Here is a 16,578-nt window from a genome sequence, read left to right as displayed (position 1 = left end):
TTATTGTGGCCAAGATAGATACGAAGCCCACACCTACTACAGTAGTACAAGTTTATATGCCAACTAGCTCTGCAGATGACGAAGAAATTGAAGAAATGTACGATGAAATAAAAGAAATTATTCAGATAGTGAAGGGAGACGAAAATTTAATAGTAATGGGTGACTGGAATTCGAGTGTAGGAAAAGGGAGAGAAGGAAACATAGTAGGTGAATATGGATTGGGGCTAAGAAATGAAAGAGGAAGCCGCCTAGTAGAATTTTGTACAGAGCACAACTTAGTCATAGGTAACACTTGGTTTAAGAATCATGAAAGAAGGTTGTATACGTGGAAGAACCCTGGAGATACTAAAAGGTATCAGATAGATTATATAATGGTAAGACAGAGATTTAGGAACCAGGTTTTAAGTTGTAAGACATTTCCAGGGGCAGATGTGGACTCTGACCACAATCTATTGGTTATGACCTGTAGATTAAAACTGAAGAAACTGCAAAAATGTGGGAAATTAAGGAGATGGGACCTGGATAAACTGAAAGAACCAGAGGTTGTACAGAGTTTCAGGGAGAGCATAAGGGAACAATTGACAGGAATAGGGGAAAGAAATACCGTAGAAGAAGAATGGGTAGCTCTGAGGGATGAAGTAGTGAAGGCAGCAGAGGATCAAGTAGGTAAAAAGACGAGGGCTGCCAGAAATCCTTGGGTAACAGAAGAAATATTGAAGTTAATTGATGAAAGGAGAAAATATAAAAATGCAGTAAATGAAGCAGGCAAAAAGGAATACAAACGTCTCAAAAATGAGATCGACAGGAAGTGCAAAATGGCTAAACAGGGATGGCTAGAGGACAAATGTAAGGATGTAGAAGCTTATCTAACTAGGGGTAAGATAGATACTGCATACAGGAAAATTAAAGAGACCTTTGGAGAGAAGAGAACCACGTGTATGAATATCAAGAGCTCAGATGGCAACCCAGTTCTAAGCAAAGAAGGGAAGGCAGAAAGGTGGAAGGAGTATATAGAAGGTTTATACAAGGGTGATGTACTTGAGGACAATATTATGGAAATGGAAGAGGATGTAGATGAAGACGAAATGGGTGATACGATACTGCGTGAAGAGTTTGACAGAGCACTGAAAGACCTGAGTCGAAACAAGGCCCCCGGAGTAGACAACATTCCATTAGAACTACTGACGGCCTTGGGAGAGCCAGTCATGACAAAACTCTACCAGCTGGTGAGCAAGATGTATGAGACATGCGAAATACCCTCAGACTTCAAGAAGAATATAATAATTCCAATCCCAAAGAAAGCAGGTGCTGACAGATGTGAAAATTACCGAACTATCAGTTTAATAAGTCACAGCTGCAAAATACTAACGCGAATTCTTTACAGACGAATGGAAAAACTGGTAGATGCGGACCTCGGGGAGGATCAGTTTGGATTCCGTCGAAATGTTGGATCACGTGAGGCAATACTGACCTTACGACTTATCTTAGAAGAAAGATTAAGAAAAGGCAAACCTACGTTTCTAGCATTTGTAGACTTAGAGAAAGCTTTTGACAATGTTGACTGGAATACTCTCTTTCAAATTCTAAAGGTGGCAGGGGTAAAATACAGGGAGCGAAAGGCTATTTACAATTTGTACAGAAACCAGATGGCAGTCATAAGAGTCGAGGGGCATGAAAGGGAAGCAGTGGTTGGGAAAGGAGTGAGACAGTGTTGTAGTCTCTCCCCGATGTTATTCAATCTGTATATTGAGCAAGCAGTAAAGGAAACAAAAGAAAAATTTGGCGTAGGTATTAAAATTCATGGAGACGAAGTAAAAACTTTGAGGTTCGCCGATGACATTGTAATTCTGTCAGAGACGGCAAAGGACTTGGAAGAGCAGTTGAACGGAATGGACAGTGTCTTGAAAGGAGGATATAAGATGAACATCAACAAAAGCAAAACGAGGATAATGGAATGTAGTCCAATTAAATCGGGTGATGCTGAGGGAATTAGATTAGGAAATGAGACACTTAAAGTAGTAAAGGAGTTTTGCTATTTAGGAAGTAAAATAACTGATGATGGTCGAAGTAGAGAGGATATAAAATGTAGACTGGCAATTGCAAGGAAAGCGTTTCTGAAGAAGAGAAATTTGTTAACATCGAATATAGATTTAAGTGTCAGGAAGTCATTTCTGAAAATATTTGTTTGGAGTGTAGCCATGTATGGAAGTGAAACATGGACGATAACTAGTTTGGACAAGAAGAGAATAGAAGCTTTCGAAATGTGGTGCTACAGAAGAATACTGAAGATAAGGTGGATAGATCACGTAACTAATGAGGAGGTATTGAATAGGATTGGGGAGAAGAGAAGTTTGTGGCACAACTTGACTAGAAGAAGGGATCGGTTGGTAGGACATGTTTTGAGGCATCAAGGGATCACAAATTTAGCATTGGAGGGCAGTGTGGAGGGTAAAAATCGTAGAGGGAGACCGAGAGATGAGTACACTAAGCAGATTCAGAAGGATGTAGGTTGCAGTAGGTACTGGGAGATGAAGAAGCTTGCACAGGATAGAGTAGCATGGAGAGCTGCATCAAACCAGTCTCAGGACTGAAGACCACAACAACCAACAATCATAATAAAATAAATACGAGGTAAACTAAAAAAACCGGACACGAAGAGAAGAGAAACTGAAAATTTGGAGCTACTGAAGAAGGCTGAAAATTAAATGGGTGGATCGAATAACTAATAAGGATGTACAGAATGAAACTGGAGAGAAAGGAAATTTGTGGCACAAGCTGACTCAAAGAAGGGATCGCTTGATAGGATGCGTCGTGAGGTATGAAGAAATTGTCAGTAAGCCAGTAGAAGGAAGTGTAGGGAGACAAGAACTGTGGAGGGAGACAAAGACTTGAATACAGGAAGCAGGTTCAAACGAGTGTAGGGTGCAGTAGTTATGCTTAGATGAACAGGTTCGCACAGGACAGGCTAGCGTGAGGAGCTACGTCAAAGCAGTGTTCGGATTCAAGACCGTAACAATGGAGAGTGTAGAGAGGGTTGGAGCAATGCGGGCCTGAGGTTTACGAGAGGAGAAGCATTAATCTAAATTTATAATTACGAAGGTGACTACCGAACAGCGACGCAATCGTTAATTAATGGAACGGAATTTACTGTGTGCGTAAATTCGACCACAGTGCAGCGTAATGAGTAACAAGTTTGTAAAGTGAAGCTAACTGCGAGGTACTCTGTGTGTCGCGACCGTGGGGGTCTGGGATTTAGCTCTGTTTTGGCTAGCAGGCGGTGACGTCCGGCTAGCGGACGGAGGCGTCGCGACGCGCCGCGTCGGGCAGCCAGGCGACGCCTACACACGTGACCTCCGGCAGCAGTCGCGGCGCACGTGTTGCCCACCGAAAATAGGACGCACCAGCTGGACCGGACGGCCAGGCCGGACGCACGCCGGCTTACGGCACTGCTCTGCTATCAGCTGATCTCCCAGCCAGCACGTACTCGCCGAGAGGTGGCGCTCCTGTCTCCCCGCAAATACTTTCGAGTAACAAGACACGCGTGCGCAAAGAAAACTTAACGTAAACGAAGTTGAGTTCCTGGGACGTCGATGTACATCAAGAGACCATGTCAGCGTTTGGCAGTTGGGGGTTGGATTATGAACTATGAAACACCCCCGTTTAATTCCTTATTGGGATTCTTTTCATATCACTCGCGAAGCGGTATTAGTGGGGGTCAACCCCACGACGATCAGGGGGACGTGCTCACTCGTCATACTCCGGCGAATTTTACCGTTTAGCTCGCTCGACCACCATTCTTGCCCGTCTCTCCAACACTGCCGCTCGCTCGACTCTCTGCAGTGCTACTGCTCACTCAACACTCGCCTCACTGCCTTCTGCAGCGCTCGACAATCGACTCCTGTATGCTATCGACCCGGGCGTCGGATACTAGCATCTATGTTCGTGTGACCACGGATCCCTTACAACTACCATACCCAAGACCCACTTGCTCCCAAAGCACTAATTGGAGATCTAACACATTTTTATTAAAGGACGCGTGGTATATGCCGTTTTAAGGTTGCCAGATGGCGACAAAATAGTCGAAACCGGTAGCAGAAAAGTAAGGTTTTATAGCGACCTCGCCGGACATCAGTTCGGGTTCATGAGAAATGTAGGAACATCCTGGGCAACACTGACCCCTTGCCGTATCTTAGAAGATGGATTAAAGTAAGGCAAACTTACTTTTATAACATTTGTAGATTTAGAAAAAGCTTTTGAAAATGGCGATTGGAATATATTCTTTGAACTCAACCGGCGAGAACTGACGTCGTCCAAAAGCTCACAATCTTCTGTTGTTGGGGTCTTCAGTCCGATGAGTGTTGTGATGCATGTCTGTGCCCTAGGCTATTCTGTATGACCTTCTTCGTTTCTCATAACTAATGCAACTATGTCTGTTGTAAACTACGTACTGTATTCAAGCATTGGTCTCCGTCTACAATTCTCACCCTCCACTTTTAGTTTTAATAACAAATTGCCGATTCCTTGACGCCTAAGGACTTGACTTGTCAACCGATCCCGTCTATTAGTCAAGTTGCGCATTAAATTTATTTTTCTCCATTTCGGTTCAGTAATTTCTCATCAGATATCTAATCTATCCATCAAGTCGTCAGAATTGCACTCTGAAGTCACGTTTCAGAAAGCTCTCATCTTCGTGAACTGTATATCGTCTCGGTTTTACCTATACGGAAATACGTACAGAGAATACTTCCTAACTTTTAAAAGTACAACTAGAGGGCAAATGCGAGACGATAGGCATGACTAGGGGAATCGTAGATACCATATAAAGGAAAATCGAAGGAGAGTTTTGGACAAAAGAGCAGGAGCTGTATGAATGTGGAGAGTTCAGACGGCAGGCCAGAAGAGAAAGCTGAAAGGTGGGGAAATAGACGAATTGTAGGAACGGAAAACGAAATTAATGAAGGTGAGAGAAGAGATGAAGCTGAAAAGTAGAGCGAATATGTAGAAGGGCTACACAAAGGAAAGAAGACAGTATGATAGAAACGGAAGAGGAGACGAATGGGGTTGAGAAGGGAGATAGAGTTCACCAACAGTAGGCGACATTCCTTCTGAATGATCGAGAACCGTGGGAGAGCCAGTCACGATAACACTTTTCCACGTGGTGAGCAAGATAAATGAGACAGAGAAAGTATCGTTAGACTTCAAGAAGAATGTAATATTTCCAATTACAAAGAAAGCAGTAGTTAATAGAAACCACAGTCGCCGAACCTTCTGTTTAATAAACCACAATTGCTAGTTTGTGATACGAATTATATACAGCTGAGTGGAAAAACTGGCAGTGGACGATTTTCGGGAAGATCAGTTTTGTATCTGGAGAAATGGAGGAACACCCGTGGCAGTACTGTCCCTACGAGTTATCTTAGAAGACAGGCTAGAGAAAGGCAAACTTACATTTATAACATTTGTATATTTGTAAAATAGAAATTCACAATCTAAGAATCTCTGAAGGCAGTTGAGATGAAAAAAAGGCAGCGAGACGTTATCAACAACTTTCCCGAGAGCCAGGCTGCATATAAGTGACCATATCTACAATTGAGAAGATATAAAATGAAGACTGGGAACATAAGGAAAACAGTTGTGACGTAGAGCAATTTGTTAACATAGAATATAAATTTCACTGTATTATGAAGTCTTCCTGAATGTATTTTGGAGTGTAGGGCGATAACAACTGACAAGAAGAGAATAGAAGCATCTCAATATTTTCCTGTTCCATCAGTTACGGAATGAGCCCTGCTTGGTTCCTTCCCACCATGAGTTGCAGTGGTCAATGTATCTACATGTCAACCATACGTGTCCTTCTTCGCCGGTGAAAATCGGCCAGACACATACCTTTTGCACGAGATAGGTTAAATAATTCTTCTCGCGCTGTAATGTTCCACCATGGACGGAAAGTGTTTGAAACGTTCCTTTCATGCGTCCTCAAAGACGCTTTGGCGTCGGCAAAAAAATATTAGCGACTGTAGCCAGAACCCACGCACTCTTGTCGCGAGAAAAATTACGTGAATTACTGCTCCACAGATATAACCGTGGACCGGATCAACTCTTTGCATTTATACACTTGTAAAATCAGTATAAATACGGATCACCAGCCTGAGCATACAACTTTAAACTTCTCAGTATGCCAGTGTAAATAATTAAAGCCATGTAGTAATCCGACTACGTACAGGAACATTCCGAGATCCGCCCACTGAATTGGAATATATACACCGCCACCAACTGGGTGCCAGCAACGTACACCATAAATTTCCACACAACGCACCAACTCAACGTCAACATGTGAAATGCCCCATAAAACAATGGCAATAAAAATATGCACGAAAACGGATGTACTGGTCTGAATTAATCCTAACCTAGTCTAGCGCCTCACCTCCATCCAGCAGCACGTCTAGCTAGCTAATGGATCCACCCTCTGCTGTGAGTTATCTTTCTACCGAACAAGCCCACGTTCCTTAACCTGCAACTTGCACCGAGAAAAGCAGGGAAATGTTCAAACAGAATTCCACGCCCGCAGAAAAAAAATGTAATTTAGATTGCTTTGTAAGTTTCCAATACTGAAAAAGTAGCATCGTTAATCACAAAAAGGATTATTAACTCGCGACTTCTGAAATGAATTTTTTTGAGTCATCGGTCTGCTGACTGGTTTGATGCGACCCGCCACAAATTCCTCTCCTGTGCCAGCCTCTTCATCTCAGAGTAGGAGTTCCATTCAGCAGATTATGTAATTCACTCAGGACAGCAATGTCATCAGCAAATCGCGTCATTGATTACTTACACCTTGAATTTTAACCCCACTCCTGAACCTTTTTTTTTTTTTTTTTTTGACTGCTTTTTCGATGTACAGATCGAACAGTAGGGGCGAAGGACTACATCCTTGTCTTACACCTTTTTTAATCCTAGCACTTCTTTCATGGTGGTCCACTCTTATTATTCCCTCTTGGTTCTTGTACTTATTGTGAATTACCCGTAATCTCCGTATAGTTTACCCCTATTTTTCTCATAATTTTGAACATCTTGCACAATTTTACACTGTGGAACGCTTTTTCCAGGTCGACAAATCCTATGAACGTGTCTTGATTTTTCTTTAGTCTAGCTTGCATTATCCACCACAGCGTCAGAATTGCCTCTCTGGTGTCTTTACCTATCCTACAGCCAAACTGATCGTCAGCGAACACATCCTCTGGTTTCTTTTCTCGTTAAAAACTTGGATGCATGAGCTGTTAAGCTGATAATGTGATAATTGTCGCTCTTGTCAGCTCTTGCAGTCTTTGGAACTGTGTAGATGATATTTTTCCGAAAGTCAGATGGTATATAGCCAGACTCATGCATTCTACATACCAACGTGAATAGTCATTTTGTTGCCACTTTCCCCCTTTGATTTTAGAAATTCTGATGGAATGTTATCTATCCCTTCTTCCTTATTTTATCTTAAGTCCTCCAAAGCTATTTTAAATTCTGATTCTAATACTCGATCCCCTATCTCCTCTAAATCGACTCCTGTGACATCTTCTATTAAGCCAGACAAGTTTTCCCCTCATAGAGACTTTCAGTGTACTCTTTCCACCTATCCATTCTCCCTTCTGCATTTAGCAACGGAATTCCCGTTGCATTCTTAATGTTACCGCTCTTGCTTTTACTTTCACCGAAGGTTGTTTTGACTTTTCTATATGTTGAGCCAGTCCTTCCGACAATCATTTCTTTTTAGATTTCTTCACATTTTTTCATGCAGCCATTTAGTCTGAGCTTTCCTGCACTTCCTATTTATTTCATTCCTCAGCGATCTGTATTTCTGTATTCCTGAATTTCCCTGAATATTTTTTTACTTCCTACTTTCATTGATCAACAGAAGTATTTCTTTTGTTATGAATGGTTTCTTTGCAGTTACATTCTTTGTACCTAAGTTTTTCTTTCCAAGTTCTGGGATTGCCCTTTTTAGAGATTTCCCTTCCTCTTCAACTCTACTGCATAATGATGTATTTCTTATTGCTGTATATATAGCCTTAGAGAACTTCAAGCGCATCTCGTTATTCCTTAGTACTTCTATATCCCATTTCCTTATGTATTTATTCATGTTCACTAATCTCTTAAACTTCATCACTACCACATTGTGATCTGAGTCTATATCTTCTCCTGGATATACCTTACAATCCAGTATCTAATTTCGGAATCTCTGTCTGACCAAGATGTAAGCTAAATGAAATCTTCCCGTATCACCCGGCCTTTTCCAAGTACGTATCCCCCTCTTGTGGTTCTTGAACAGCGTATTAGCTATTAGTAGCTGAAATTTATTACAGAATTCTGTTAGTCTTTCTCTTTTCTCATTTCTTGTCCCAAGTCCATATTCTCCTAAAACCATTTCTTCTTCTCCTTCCCCTAGAACTGTATTCCAGTCCCCCATGACTATTGTATTTTCATCTCTCTTTGTGCACTGCATTACCCCTTCATTATTCACAGTAACACACTCTCTGCCCTACCTTCCTATTCATAACGAATCCTACTTCCTTATACCATTTTCTGCTGCTGTTGACATTACCCTATATTCATCTGTCCAGAAATCCTTGTCGTCTTTCCATTTCACTACACTGACCCGTACTATATCTAGACTGAGCCTTTACATTTCCCTTTTCTGATTTTCTACCTTTCCTACAATGTTCAAGCTGCTGACATTCCACTCCCCGACTCGAAGGACGTTATTCTTTCGTAAGTTATTTAATTTTTTTTTTCGTGGTCACTTTCCCTTGGCAGACTCATCCCGGAGATCCAAATGGGTGACTATTCCTGAATGTCCGCCCCAGGTAGCTGAGTCGTTCGCGACAGAATGTCATATATAACGGTCGGGGTTCGATTCCCGGCTGGGCCGCAGATTTTCTTCGCTCAGGGTGTTGTGTTGTCCTTATCATCATCACTTCATCCCCATCGACACGCAAGTCGCCAAAGTGGCATCAACTCGAAAGACTTGCACCAGGCGAACTGTGTACCCGCCGGGAGGCTCTAGCCACCCTGTATTTCCACTTCCATTCCGGAATCTTTTGCCAATGGAGAGCTCATCACAATACTTTTTCATTTACAGTCTACATGTCCTGTGGATACACTTTATGTATCTTTAATGCAGTGGTTTCCGTTGCCTTCTACATCCTCATGCCGTTGATCATTGCAGATTCTTTCGCTTTTAGGGGCAGTTTCCCACCCCAAGGACGACAGAGTGCCCTGAACGTCTGTGCGCTTCCCCATCCCCTTTGACAAGGCCGTTGGCCGAATGAGGGTGATTTCTTATGCTGGAAATTTTTGGATACCAATGCTGATTATTAATCAAAATTTAAGCGGTCTTAGGTATTGAACCCGGGACCGAGAAGGTTTCGATTAGTAATCAAATAGGCTACTGCTATTTTTATTTTATTTATTTTTTCATTTTTGTTCGTTGTTGATCGATGTGTTTGGTCGTTGTGGACGTCACATGACATCCGTTCATGTTCGTTTTGTTGATCCTTTCACTCAGATTTCTATTGCAGAAGCCAAGAAGCTCTCTGACCGAACACGCTGAGCTACCGTGCTGGCTATTTTGTTCGTTGCATCTGCTCGGGGCGGACGTCGTAAGACATCCGTTTAAGTTCGTTGTTGGTCGATTAACTCCGTCTTTTTATTGCAGCGAGTAGCTAACCCTCTGACCGAAGACGCTGAGCTACCGTGCCGGCGCCCCTAGACCACTTTAAAACACAAGCCCCACCCCAGATGTCCTGCCACCTGCCACCTCAATCCCACGAGAGCTGCTGGTCGACTCCCTGATTCTGCAACCCGAAACTGTTTTAACACCCTTCGCTACTGCCACGAGGGATTAGCCGAGCGGTCTAAGGCGCTGCAGTTATGGACTGTGCGGCTGATCCCGGAGGAGATTCGAGTCCTCCCTCGGGCATGGGTGTGTGTGTTTGTCCTTAGGACAATTTAGGTTTAGTAGTGTGTAAGCTTAGGGACTGATGACCTTAGTAGTTAAGTCCCATGAGATTTCACACACACTCGAACATTCCTTCGCTACGATCGGTTATCACAGTAGCCGCTTGCAGGGAAATTCACGGACTACTACCCGTTCGCGTTAGTGACCACTGCAAAATGATAATTCATGCCAGAGCTACCCAAAAGTTTATTTTCAACAGGTGATGCAGATGTCCTGACCTTGAACAAGTTTCTTAGATCTCCTCCACAACACATTTAGCAGGATTGGGCTGGAGAAAACTTTCCTCAGGATACGGACCCTGGTATAGACAGTAGGCACAAGGAGCAGCACGTAGGCGCGGCCTAGAAATGGTAAATTAGAAGTTGCTTGGAATCTCGGGTCGCCATACTCAGACAGCGTGACCTTCATAGAGAAACAGAATGGAGATTCATAATTAATAACAAATGGTTGTGGCAAGTTCTTATTTCTCTTTCAGTAACGTATGCCACTTCACGGCATCATTATTCTCTAATGTGAGTGGCCGAAACCTCCTGGGAAGGCAATGGATGTTATATCGGTCGTCGGCTGCTGAAGCGTATGCGGTGCTGATAGAAAAGGGTCTCTCGCACTCCACATTCACGTCGGCTACAACATGACTCACAGCAGACCGTCGATCGTCCCGTATGGCTCTGGGAAGGCGACGTAAGAGCGTTAGTCAAACATTTGCGCTCGTTCCGTGTAATACGCGTATGGAACAGTCTCCGCGATACTGGAGATCCACCCTAAACACAGTTGACCTCCGAAACTCGAATTATTGTTTAATCTGTGATTTGCTATACCCAAGCGTCTTGTACCGATTATGATCTCACGTCGTTCAACTCACGATGTCAGGGCTAAGTTCACAACATACTGCTCAGATAAGAAGTCTACGCTCGAATCTTGTTGCAACGCACTGGCGTCATACATAGCGCATCTTCATACGGGACATCCCTTTCATTTGCTTTTGACCCCTCACTTCAGTTTGTATGCTACTTGCAGTCTGCACATGTGATGCACTGCAGTCGCTTTCTCGCCTCCATTTTCGTTCCATGTTCTAACTTCATTTCCTAGTTTCATTAGTACGTAATACGTTGTGCTGTTGTGACTATAATCATAATAACGATACTCGTAAAAATATAAAGTCGTGTGTTGTGCGTCCAGATTCGAGCCATTTGACTACCGGTTTCTAAGATTCATTCGCTACTTTCAGGCATTTCATCTTGTACAATTATAGTCACAATACTGTGGCGGCGGCCAAGTGAGATTCATTGCCTAGTTCCTGAAGATGGAGGAGTATCGAGGTAATTTTTATTCGCTTCATCTGAACGCGAATAGATAAGCGTAATTCTTGAGTGTAACTTTATCGTAGTTGACGAGTGTGTGTTCAGTGTAATTTTGCAATTTTGTTACTGGCGATGAGAGGATAGATCCGGTGGTAGTACGTAAATTATTCTGTTGTGGAGGACGAAACGCCGAGCGTAACGTACGAGTCTTTGAGACTCAGACATCAGACATCAGGTTTGATGTTGTTCCTAGCTAGACATACGTGCAAAATGCTGGAACGTGTTTCATTTTTTGACTTGAGCATATCTGCTCTTCGTTCTGACCATTGCTTTCTCGCAATGTAATTTTATGGCTTTTTAAGATTTCATCCTGATGAAGAGATCGTTAGAGTGTCGAAACGTAGGTCAATGTACTAGACAATTGTATGTAATCGTTTGGATGTGTGATACCTGTGTTGAAACTAATATACGGTTGCTAAGAAACAGTCATGTTTAAAACTCATGAGTTTCTTATCCTTGCTTATGTTTTCCACGATATACCATGTTAGTTCACACTCAGTCCCAGTGCAGTTCATGCATAATAAATTGTTCGTCAGCTGGGTGTTCTAACTGATATACTTTCAGTAATTGCCCAATTTATCGTTGCTGGGTTATTTTCGTAGTTTTTACCGCAGAATTTGAAGCAGATGATGAAAAACGTTATGACTAAATAGTAAAAAAAGTTACGATCGAGACTTTTCTGAGCGCTGAACAAAGCTGATCGCATATCTCTACAAACCATTTTTGTCTTATATCAGTTTAGTTTTAAATTACGTACATTCGTGATACAAAGAAATATTTTTACACTAAAATACAAAAAATGGCTCTGAGCACTATGGGACTTAACATCGGAGGTGATCAGTCCCATAGAATTTAGAACTACTTAAACCTAACTAACCTAAGAACATCACATACATCCATGCCCGAGGCAGGATTCGAACCTGCGACCGTAGCGGTCTCGCGGTTCTAGACTGAAGAGCCTAGAACCGCTCGGCCACAGCGGCCGACACTAAAATACATTATGAGATGCAAAAAATACTACCTGCCACTTCAAATAATTTTTAGTACGTGTCGCTGTGCTTAACTGGATTTTTTAGTCAGTTACACTTTCAGTCACGGAATCAACTGTTTCCAACGTACGAAGAAAACTAAAACACTGCATAACAGTTGGTTGACACTGACATATTGTGGTGGCGTATTCTGTTGCTCTCATCGACCGTTAACTTAACCGAATCAAGTGATACAACTGATCCTATGACAGTTTTACACACTATCTTCTCAGTACGGAGAATCGACGTAAAGTTTACAGTCAGCAATAGTGTTGAAATGACGAACTGCGCGCACGGTTTGCGAACGAATGTGATGGGCACAAACCTGCGCATTCAGATACACGACGGATGCCCCCTGTCCGGCGATAGCTGTGTCCGCCGGCACGCGTGAAGAGTACAAAGTTTTTCCTCCTCTTCCGCAGCATCCGGCCGGCCGGCGTCTCTTACCGTCACAGTCAACTGCCCCCGCGGTGCGATCTGGTCAGTGAAGCGGTGAAGGACAAAGGAGTCACATCCGGCGCTTTTTCCGCTGCACAGCAAAGGGCTGGGGGGACACTGATTTCCTGATACGACTCCATAATGACCGCATCCGTTTCACTAGCCGCGTACTTTTGGCGCCGAAGCCGTCCAGGTACAAGCAACGAAATAAGACATCTGCGCTTCCTGCCTGTGTCTTTCCGGTAAGTGGACGTAATAACTGACTCCTCGTAAGAAGTGCTGGATGGCACTGTCACGCCACAGATTTGTGCCGGACGCCCTGTACCTTGCGACCTGTGTCATGCTTCCGTCGATTCGGACTTCCGTAACGAGTAGCTAGATTCAGGACGAAGGACACTGCTCCTGACACACAGATCGTCAAACAGCGCCTGAAAAGAACGGCTGAGGAACTCCTTAAGTAAAAAAATGGTTCAAATGGCTCTGAGCACTATGGGACTTAACTTCTAACGTCATCAGTCCCCTAGAACTTAGAACTACTTAAACCTAACTTAACGACATCACACACATCCATGCCCGAGGCAGGATTCGAACATACGACTGTAGCGGTCGCGCGGTTCCAGACTGTGCGCCTAGAGCCGCTCGGCCACCGTGGCCGGCGTTGTTGAGTACAACATCGCAGGCGCTCCTGTCTGTGATGCAGCATCAAGGGTAACCGCAGCCATGGTCTCCGAGCTGATAGTCCATACTGCTGCGAACATCGTCGAACTGTTCGTGAAGATGGTTGTTGTCTTGCAAACGTCCCCATCTGTTGACTCAGGGATCAAGACGTGGCTGCACGATCCATTACAGCCATGAGGATAAGATCCCTGTCATCTCGACTTCTAGTGATACGAGGGCGTTGGGATCCAGCACGGCGTTCAGTATTACCCTCCTGAACCCATCGATTCCACATTCTGCTAACAGTCATTGGATCTCAACCAACGCGAGCAGCAATGTCGCGATACGACAAACCGCAATCGCGATAGGCTACAATTCGACCTTTACCAAAGTCGAAACGTCATGGTACGCATTTACACGAGGCATCACAACAACGTTTCACCAGGTAACGCCGGTCAAATGCTGTTTATGTATGCGAAATCGGTTGGAAACTTTCATCATGTCAGCACGTTGTAGGTGTCGCCACCGGCGCCAACCTTGTGTGAATGCTCTGAAAAGCTAATCATTTGCATATCACAGCATCTTCTTCCTGTCGGTTAAATTTCGCGTCTGTAGCACGTCATCTTCTTGGTGCAGCAATTTCAATGGCCAGTAGTGTAAAATGTTTAACACTTGTATTGAATAAGGTGAGTGTTTGCCAGGTTTAAGCCATCTATTACACACACACAACACTATGATTCCAAGACAACAGTGATTTATTTCACATTGTTATCGCACAAAATAGTAAGGGGTGGATTAGAAAAATATTATTAAAATTCGTTCATGACGACTTTCGTCTTGAAGTACGCTGGGAGAAATTGAAGAATCACAAAACTCATTCACATTGTCACAGGCAAATTCGAGTCATGCCAGAGACAGAGGCAAAAGCAGAAGGCGAGCCCGTGTATCCCAAGTGAGTCACGTTGTTGACAGATTACAACACCATCTGTTGAGTAAGGTACGCCTCCAGCAAACAGGAGACTGCGACAGAAAACCAAAAGAAGCTACATAAGCACGTACTTTAGGTTGCAAGACATGCTGCAAGAAACTCTGTGTGTTTCACAAATGGGCATGGTGAGGAGCTGACACAGCAGTTAAGCGATTTTAGCAGAATAAGCCACATGTAGTCATTACAAATCTTAGCCTCACACCAGCTCGCTCTAAATACTCCACCTCTCCAACTCGTGTGATGAGCTGATTATTGGGACTGATGGCAATCACAGTAATAGCACTCGATTCCATGATCATGATACTGTAGTGAATCTACGTTCTTGTAGCCAAAGATGTACTCGACATGCGGTTCTACACCTGATAAACGTCACACTGCTTGCTGTCTATTATTTACTGACGCAGAAACTGTCTGTCTTCTGACACCACCACATCGCAGAGTGCTACCAGCACTGAACTTCAATGTGGGAGTCAGCAACAGGGCCTCTTCGGCTCCATGCTCCTATTCAACACTGAGGCAGATGTAGGTGCTGAACCTACCAGTTGGAAGCAAGGAGATCAACTGAACACATGGCTACCAACACCAGGTATATAGTGAATGGAACATCTTAGAATTCGGAGGAGGAGATTACTGAAACTTCCTGGCAGATTAAAACGGTGTGCCCGACCGAGACTCGAACTCGGGACCTTTGCCTTTCACGGGCAAGTGCTCTACCAACTGAGCTACCGAAGCACGACTCACGCCAGGTACTCACAGCTTTACTTCTGCCAGTATCTCGTCTCCTGCCTTCCAAACTTTACAGAAGCTCGTCTGCGAACTCCTGAAAGAAAGGATACTGCGGAGACATGGCGTAGCCAAAGGCTCGGCAGAAGTAAAGCTATGAATACCGAGCGTGAGTCGTGCTTCGGTAGCTCAGAGGGTAGAGCACTTGCCCGCGAAAGGCAAAGGTCCCGAGTTCGAGTCTCGGTCGGGCACAGAGTTTTAATCTGCCAGGAGGTTTCATGTCAGCGTACACTCCGCTGCAGAGCAAGAATCTCATTCTGGAAACGATACCTAATTATTTGATCCTAGATGGATGCCGTTGAGCTCCTTGGCCATTGTTAAAATAAATAATGTTATAACATTCCTTACCTTATCAGTCCACCTAATTTTCAACGTTCGTCTGTAGCACCACATTTTAAATGCTTCGATTCTTTTCTTTTCCGGTTTTACCACAGTCCATGTTTCCACTACCATATAACGCTCTGCTCCAAAACTACGTTCTCAGAAACTTCTTCCTCAAATTAAGGCCTGTGTTTGATGCTAGCAGACTGCTCTTGACCAGGAATGCCCTTTCTGCCAGTGCTAGTTTGCTTTTTACGTCCTCGTTGCTTCGTTCGTCATTGGTTATTTTGCGGTCTAGGAACTAGAATACCTTAACTTCATCTACTTCGTGATCATCAATTCTGGTGTTAAGTTTCCCGCTATTCTCATTTCTGCTAATTCTCATTACTTTCGTCTTTCTTCGATTTAATCTCAATCTATATTCTGTACTCATTCGACGACTCATTACCTGCAGCACATCTTGTAATTCTTCTGCAGTTTTTCTCAGGACAGCAATGTCATCAGCGAATCGTATCATCGATATCTTTCCACCTTGAATTTCCTGACAGATTAAAACTGTGTGCTCGACCGAGACTCGAACCCGGGACCTTTGCCTTTCGTGGACAAGTGCTCTATCAACTGAGCTACCGAAGCACGACTCACGCCCGGTACTCACAGCTTGACTTCTGCCAGTAACTCGTCTCCTACCTTACAAACTTTACAGAAGCTCTCCTGCGAACCTTGCAGAACTAGCACTCCTGAAAGAAAGGATATTGCGGAGACATGGCTTGGCCACAGCCTGGGGGATGTTTCCAGAATGTGATTTTCACTCTGCAGCGGAGTGTTCGCTGATATGAAACTTCCTGGCAGATTAAAACTGTGTGCTCGACCGAGACTCGAACCCGGGACCTTTGCCTTTCGCGGGCAAGTGCTCTACCAACTGAGCTACCGAAGCACGACTCACGCCCGCTACTCACAGCTTGACTTCTGCCAGTACCTCGTCTCCTACCTTCCAAACGT

The 16,578-nt window shown here is 43.8% G+C and overlaps 1 non-coding gene across 1 annotated transcript; it reads right to left on the bottom strand.

Annotated features, from left to right (window-relative positions):
- Positions 1-15,133: 15,133 nt before the first annotated feature.
- Positions 15,134-15,208, bottom strand: Trnas-uga (transfer RNA serine (anticodon UGA)). The gene has a single exon. It is a non-coding gene; the product is annotated as a tRNA-Ser (tRNA).
- Positions 15,209-16,578: the final 1,370 nt, after the last annotated feature.

This window comes from Schistocerca gregaria, chromosome 3 (genome assembly GCF_023897955.1).
Source record: "Schistocerca gregaria isolate iqSchGreg1 chromosome 3, iqSchGreg1.2, whole genome shotgun sequence".
Taxonomy (NCBI): domain Eukaryota; kingdom Metazoa; phylum Arthropoda; class Insecta; order Orthoptera; family Acrididae; genus Schistocerca; species Schistocerca gregaria.
Note: the sequence above shows the minus strand (reverse complement) of the source record. Positions and strands in the feature narration are given on the sequence as shown.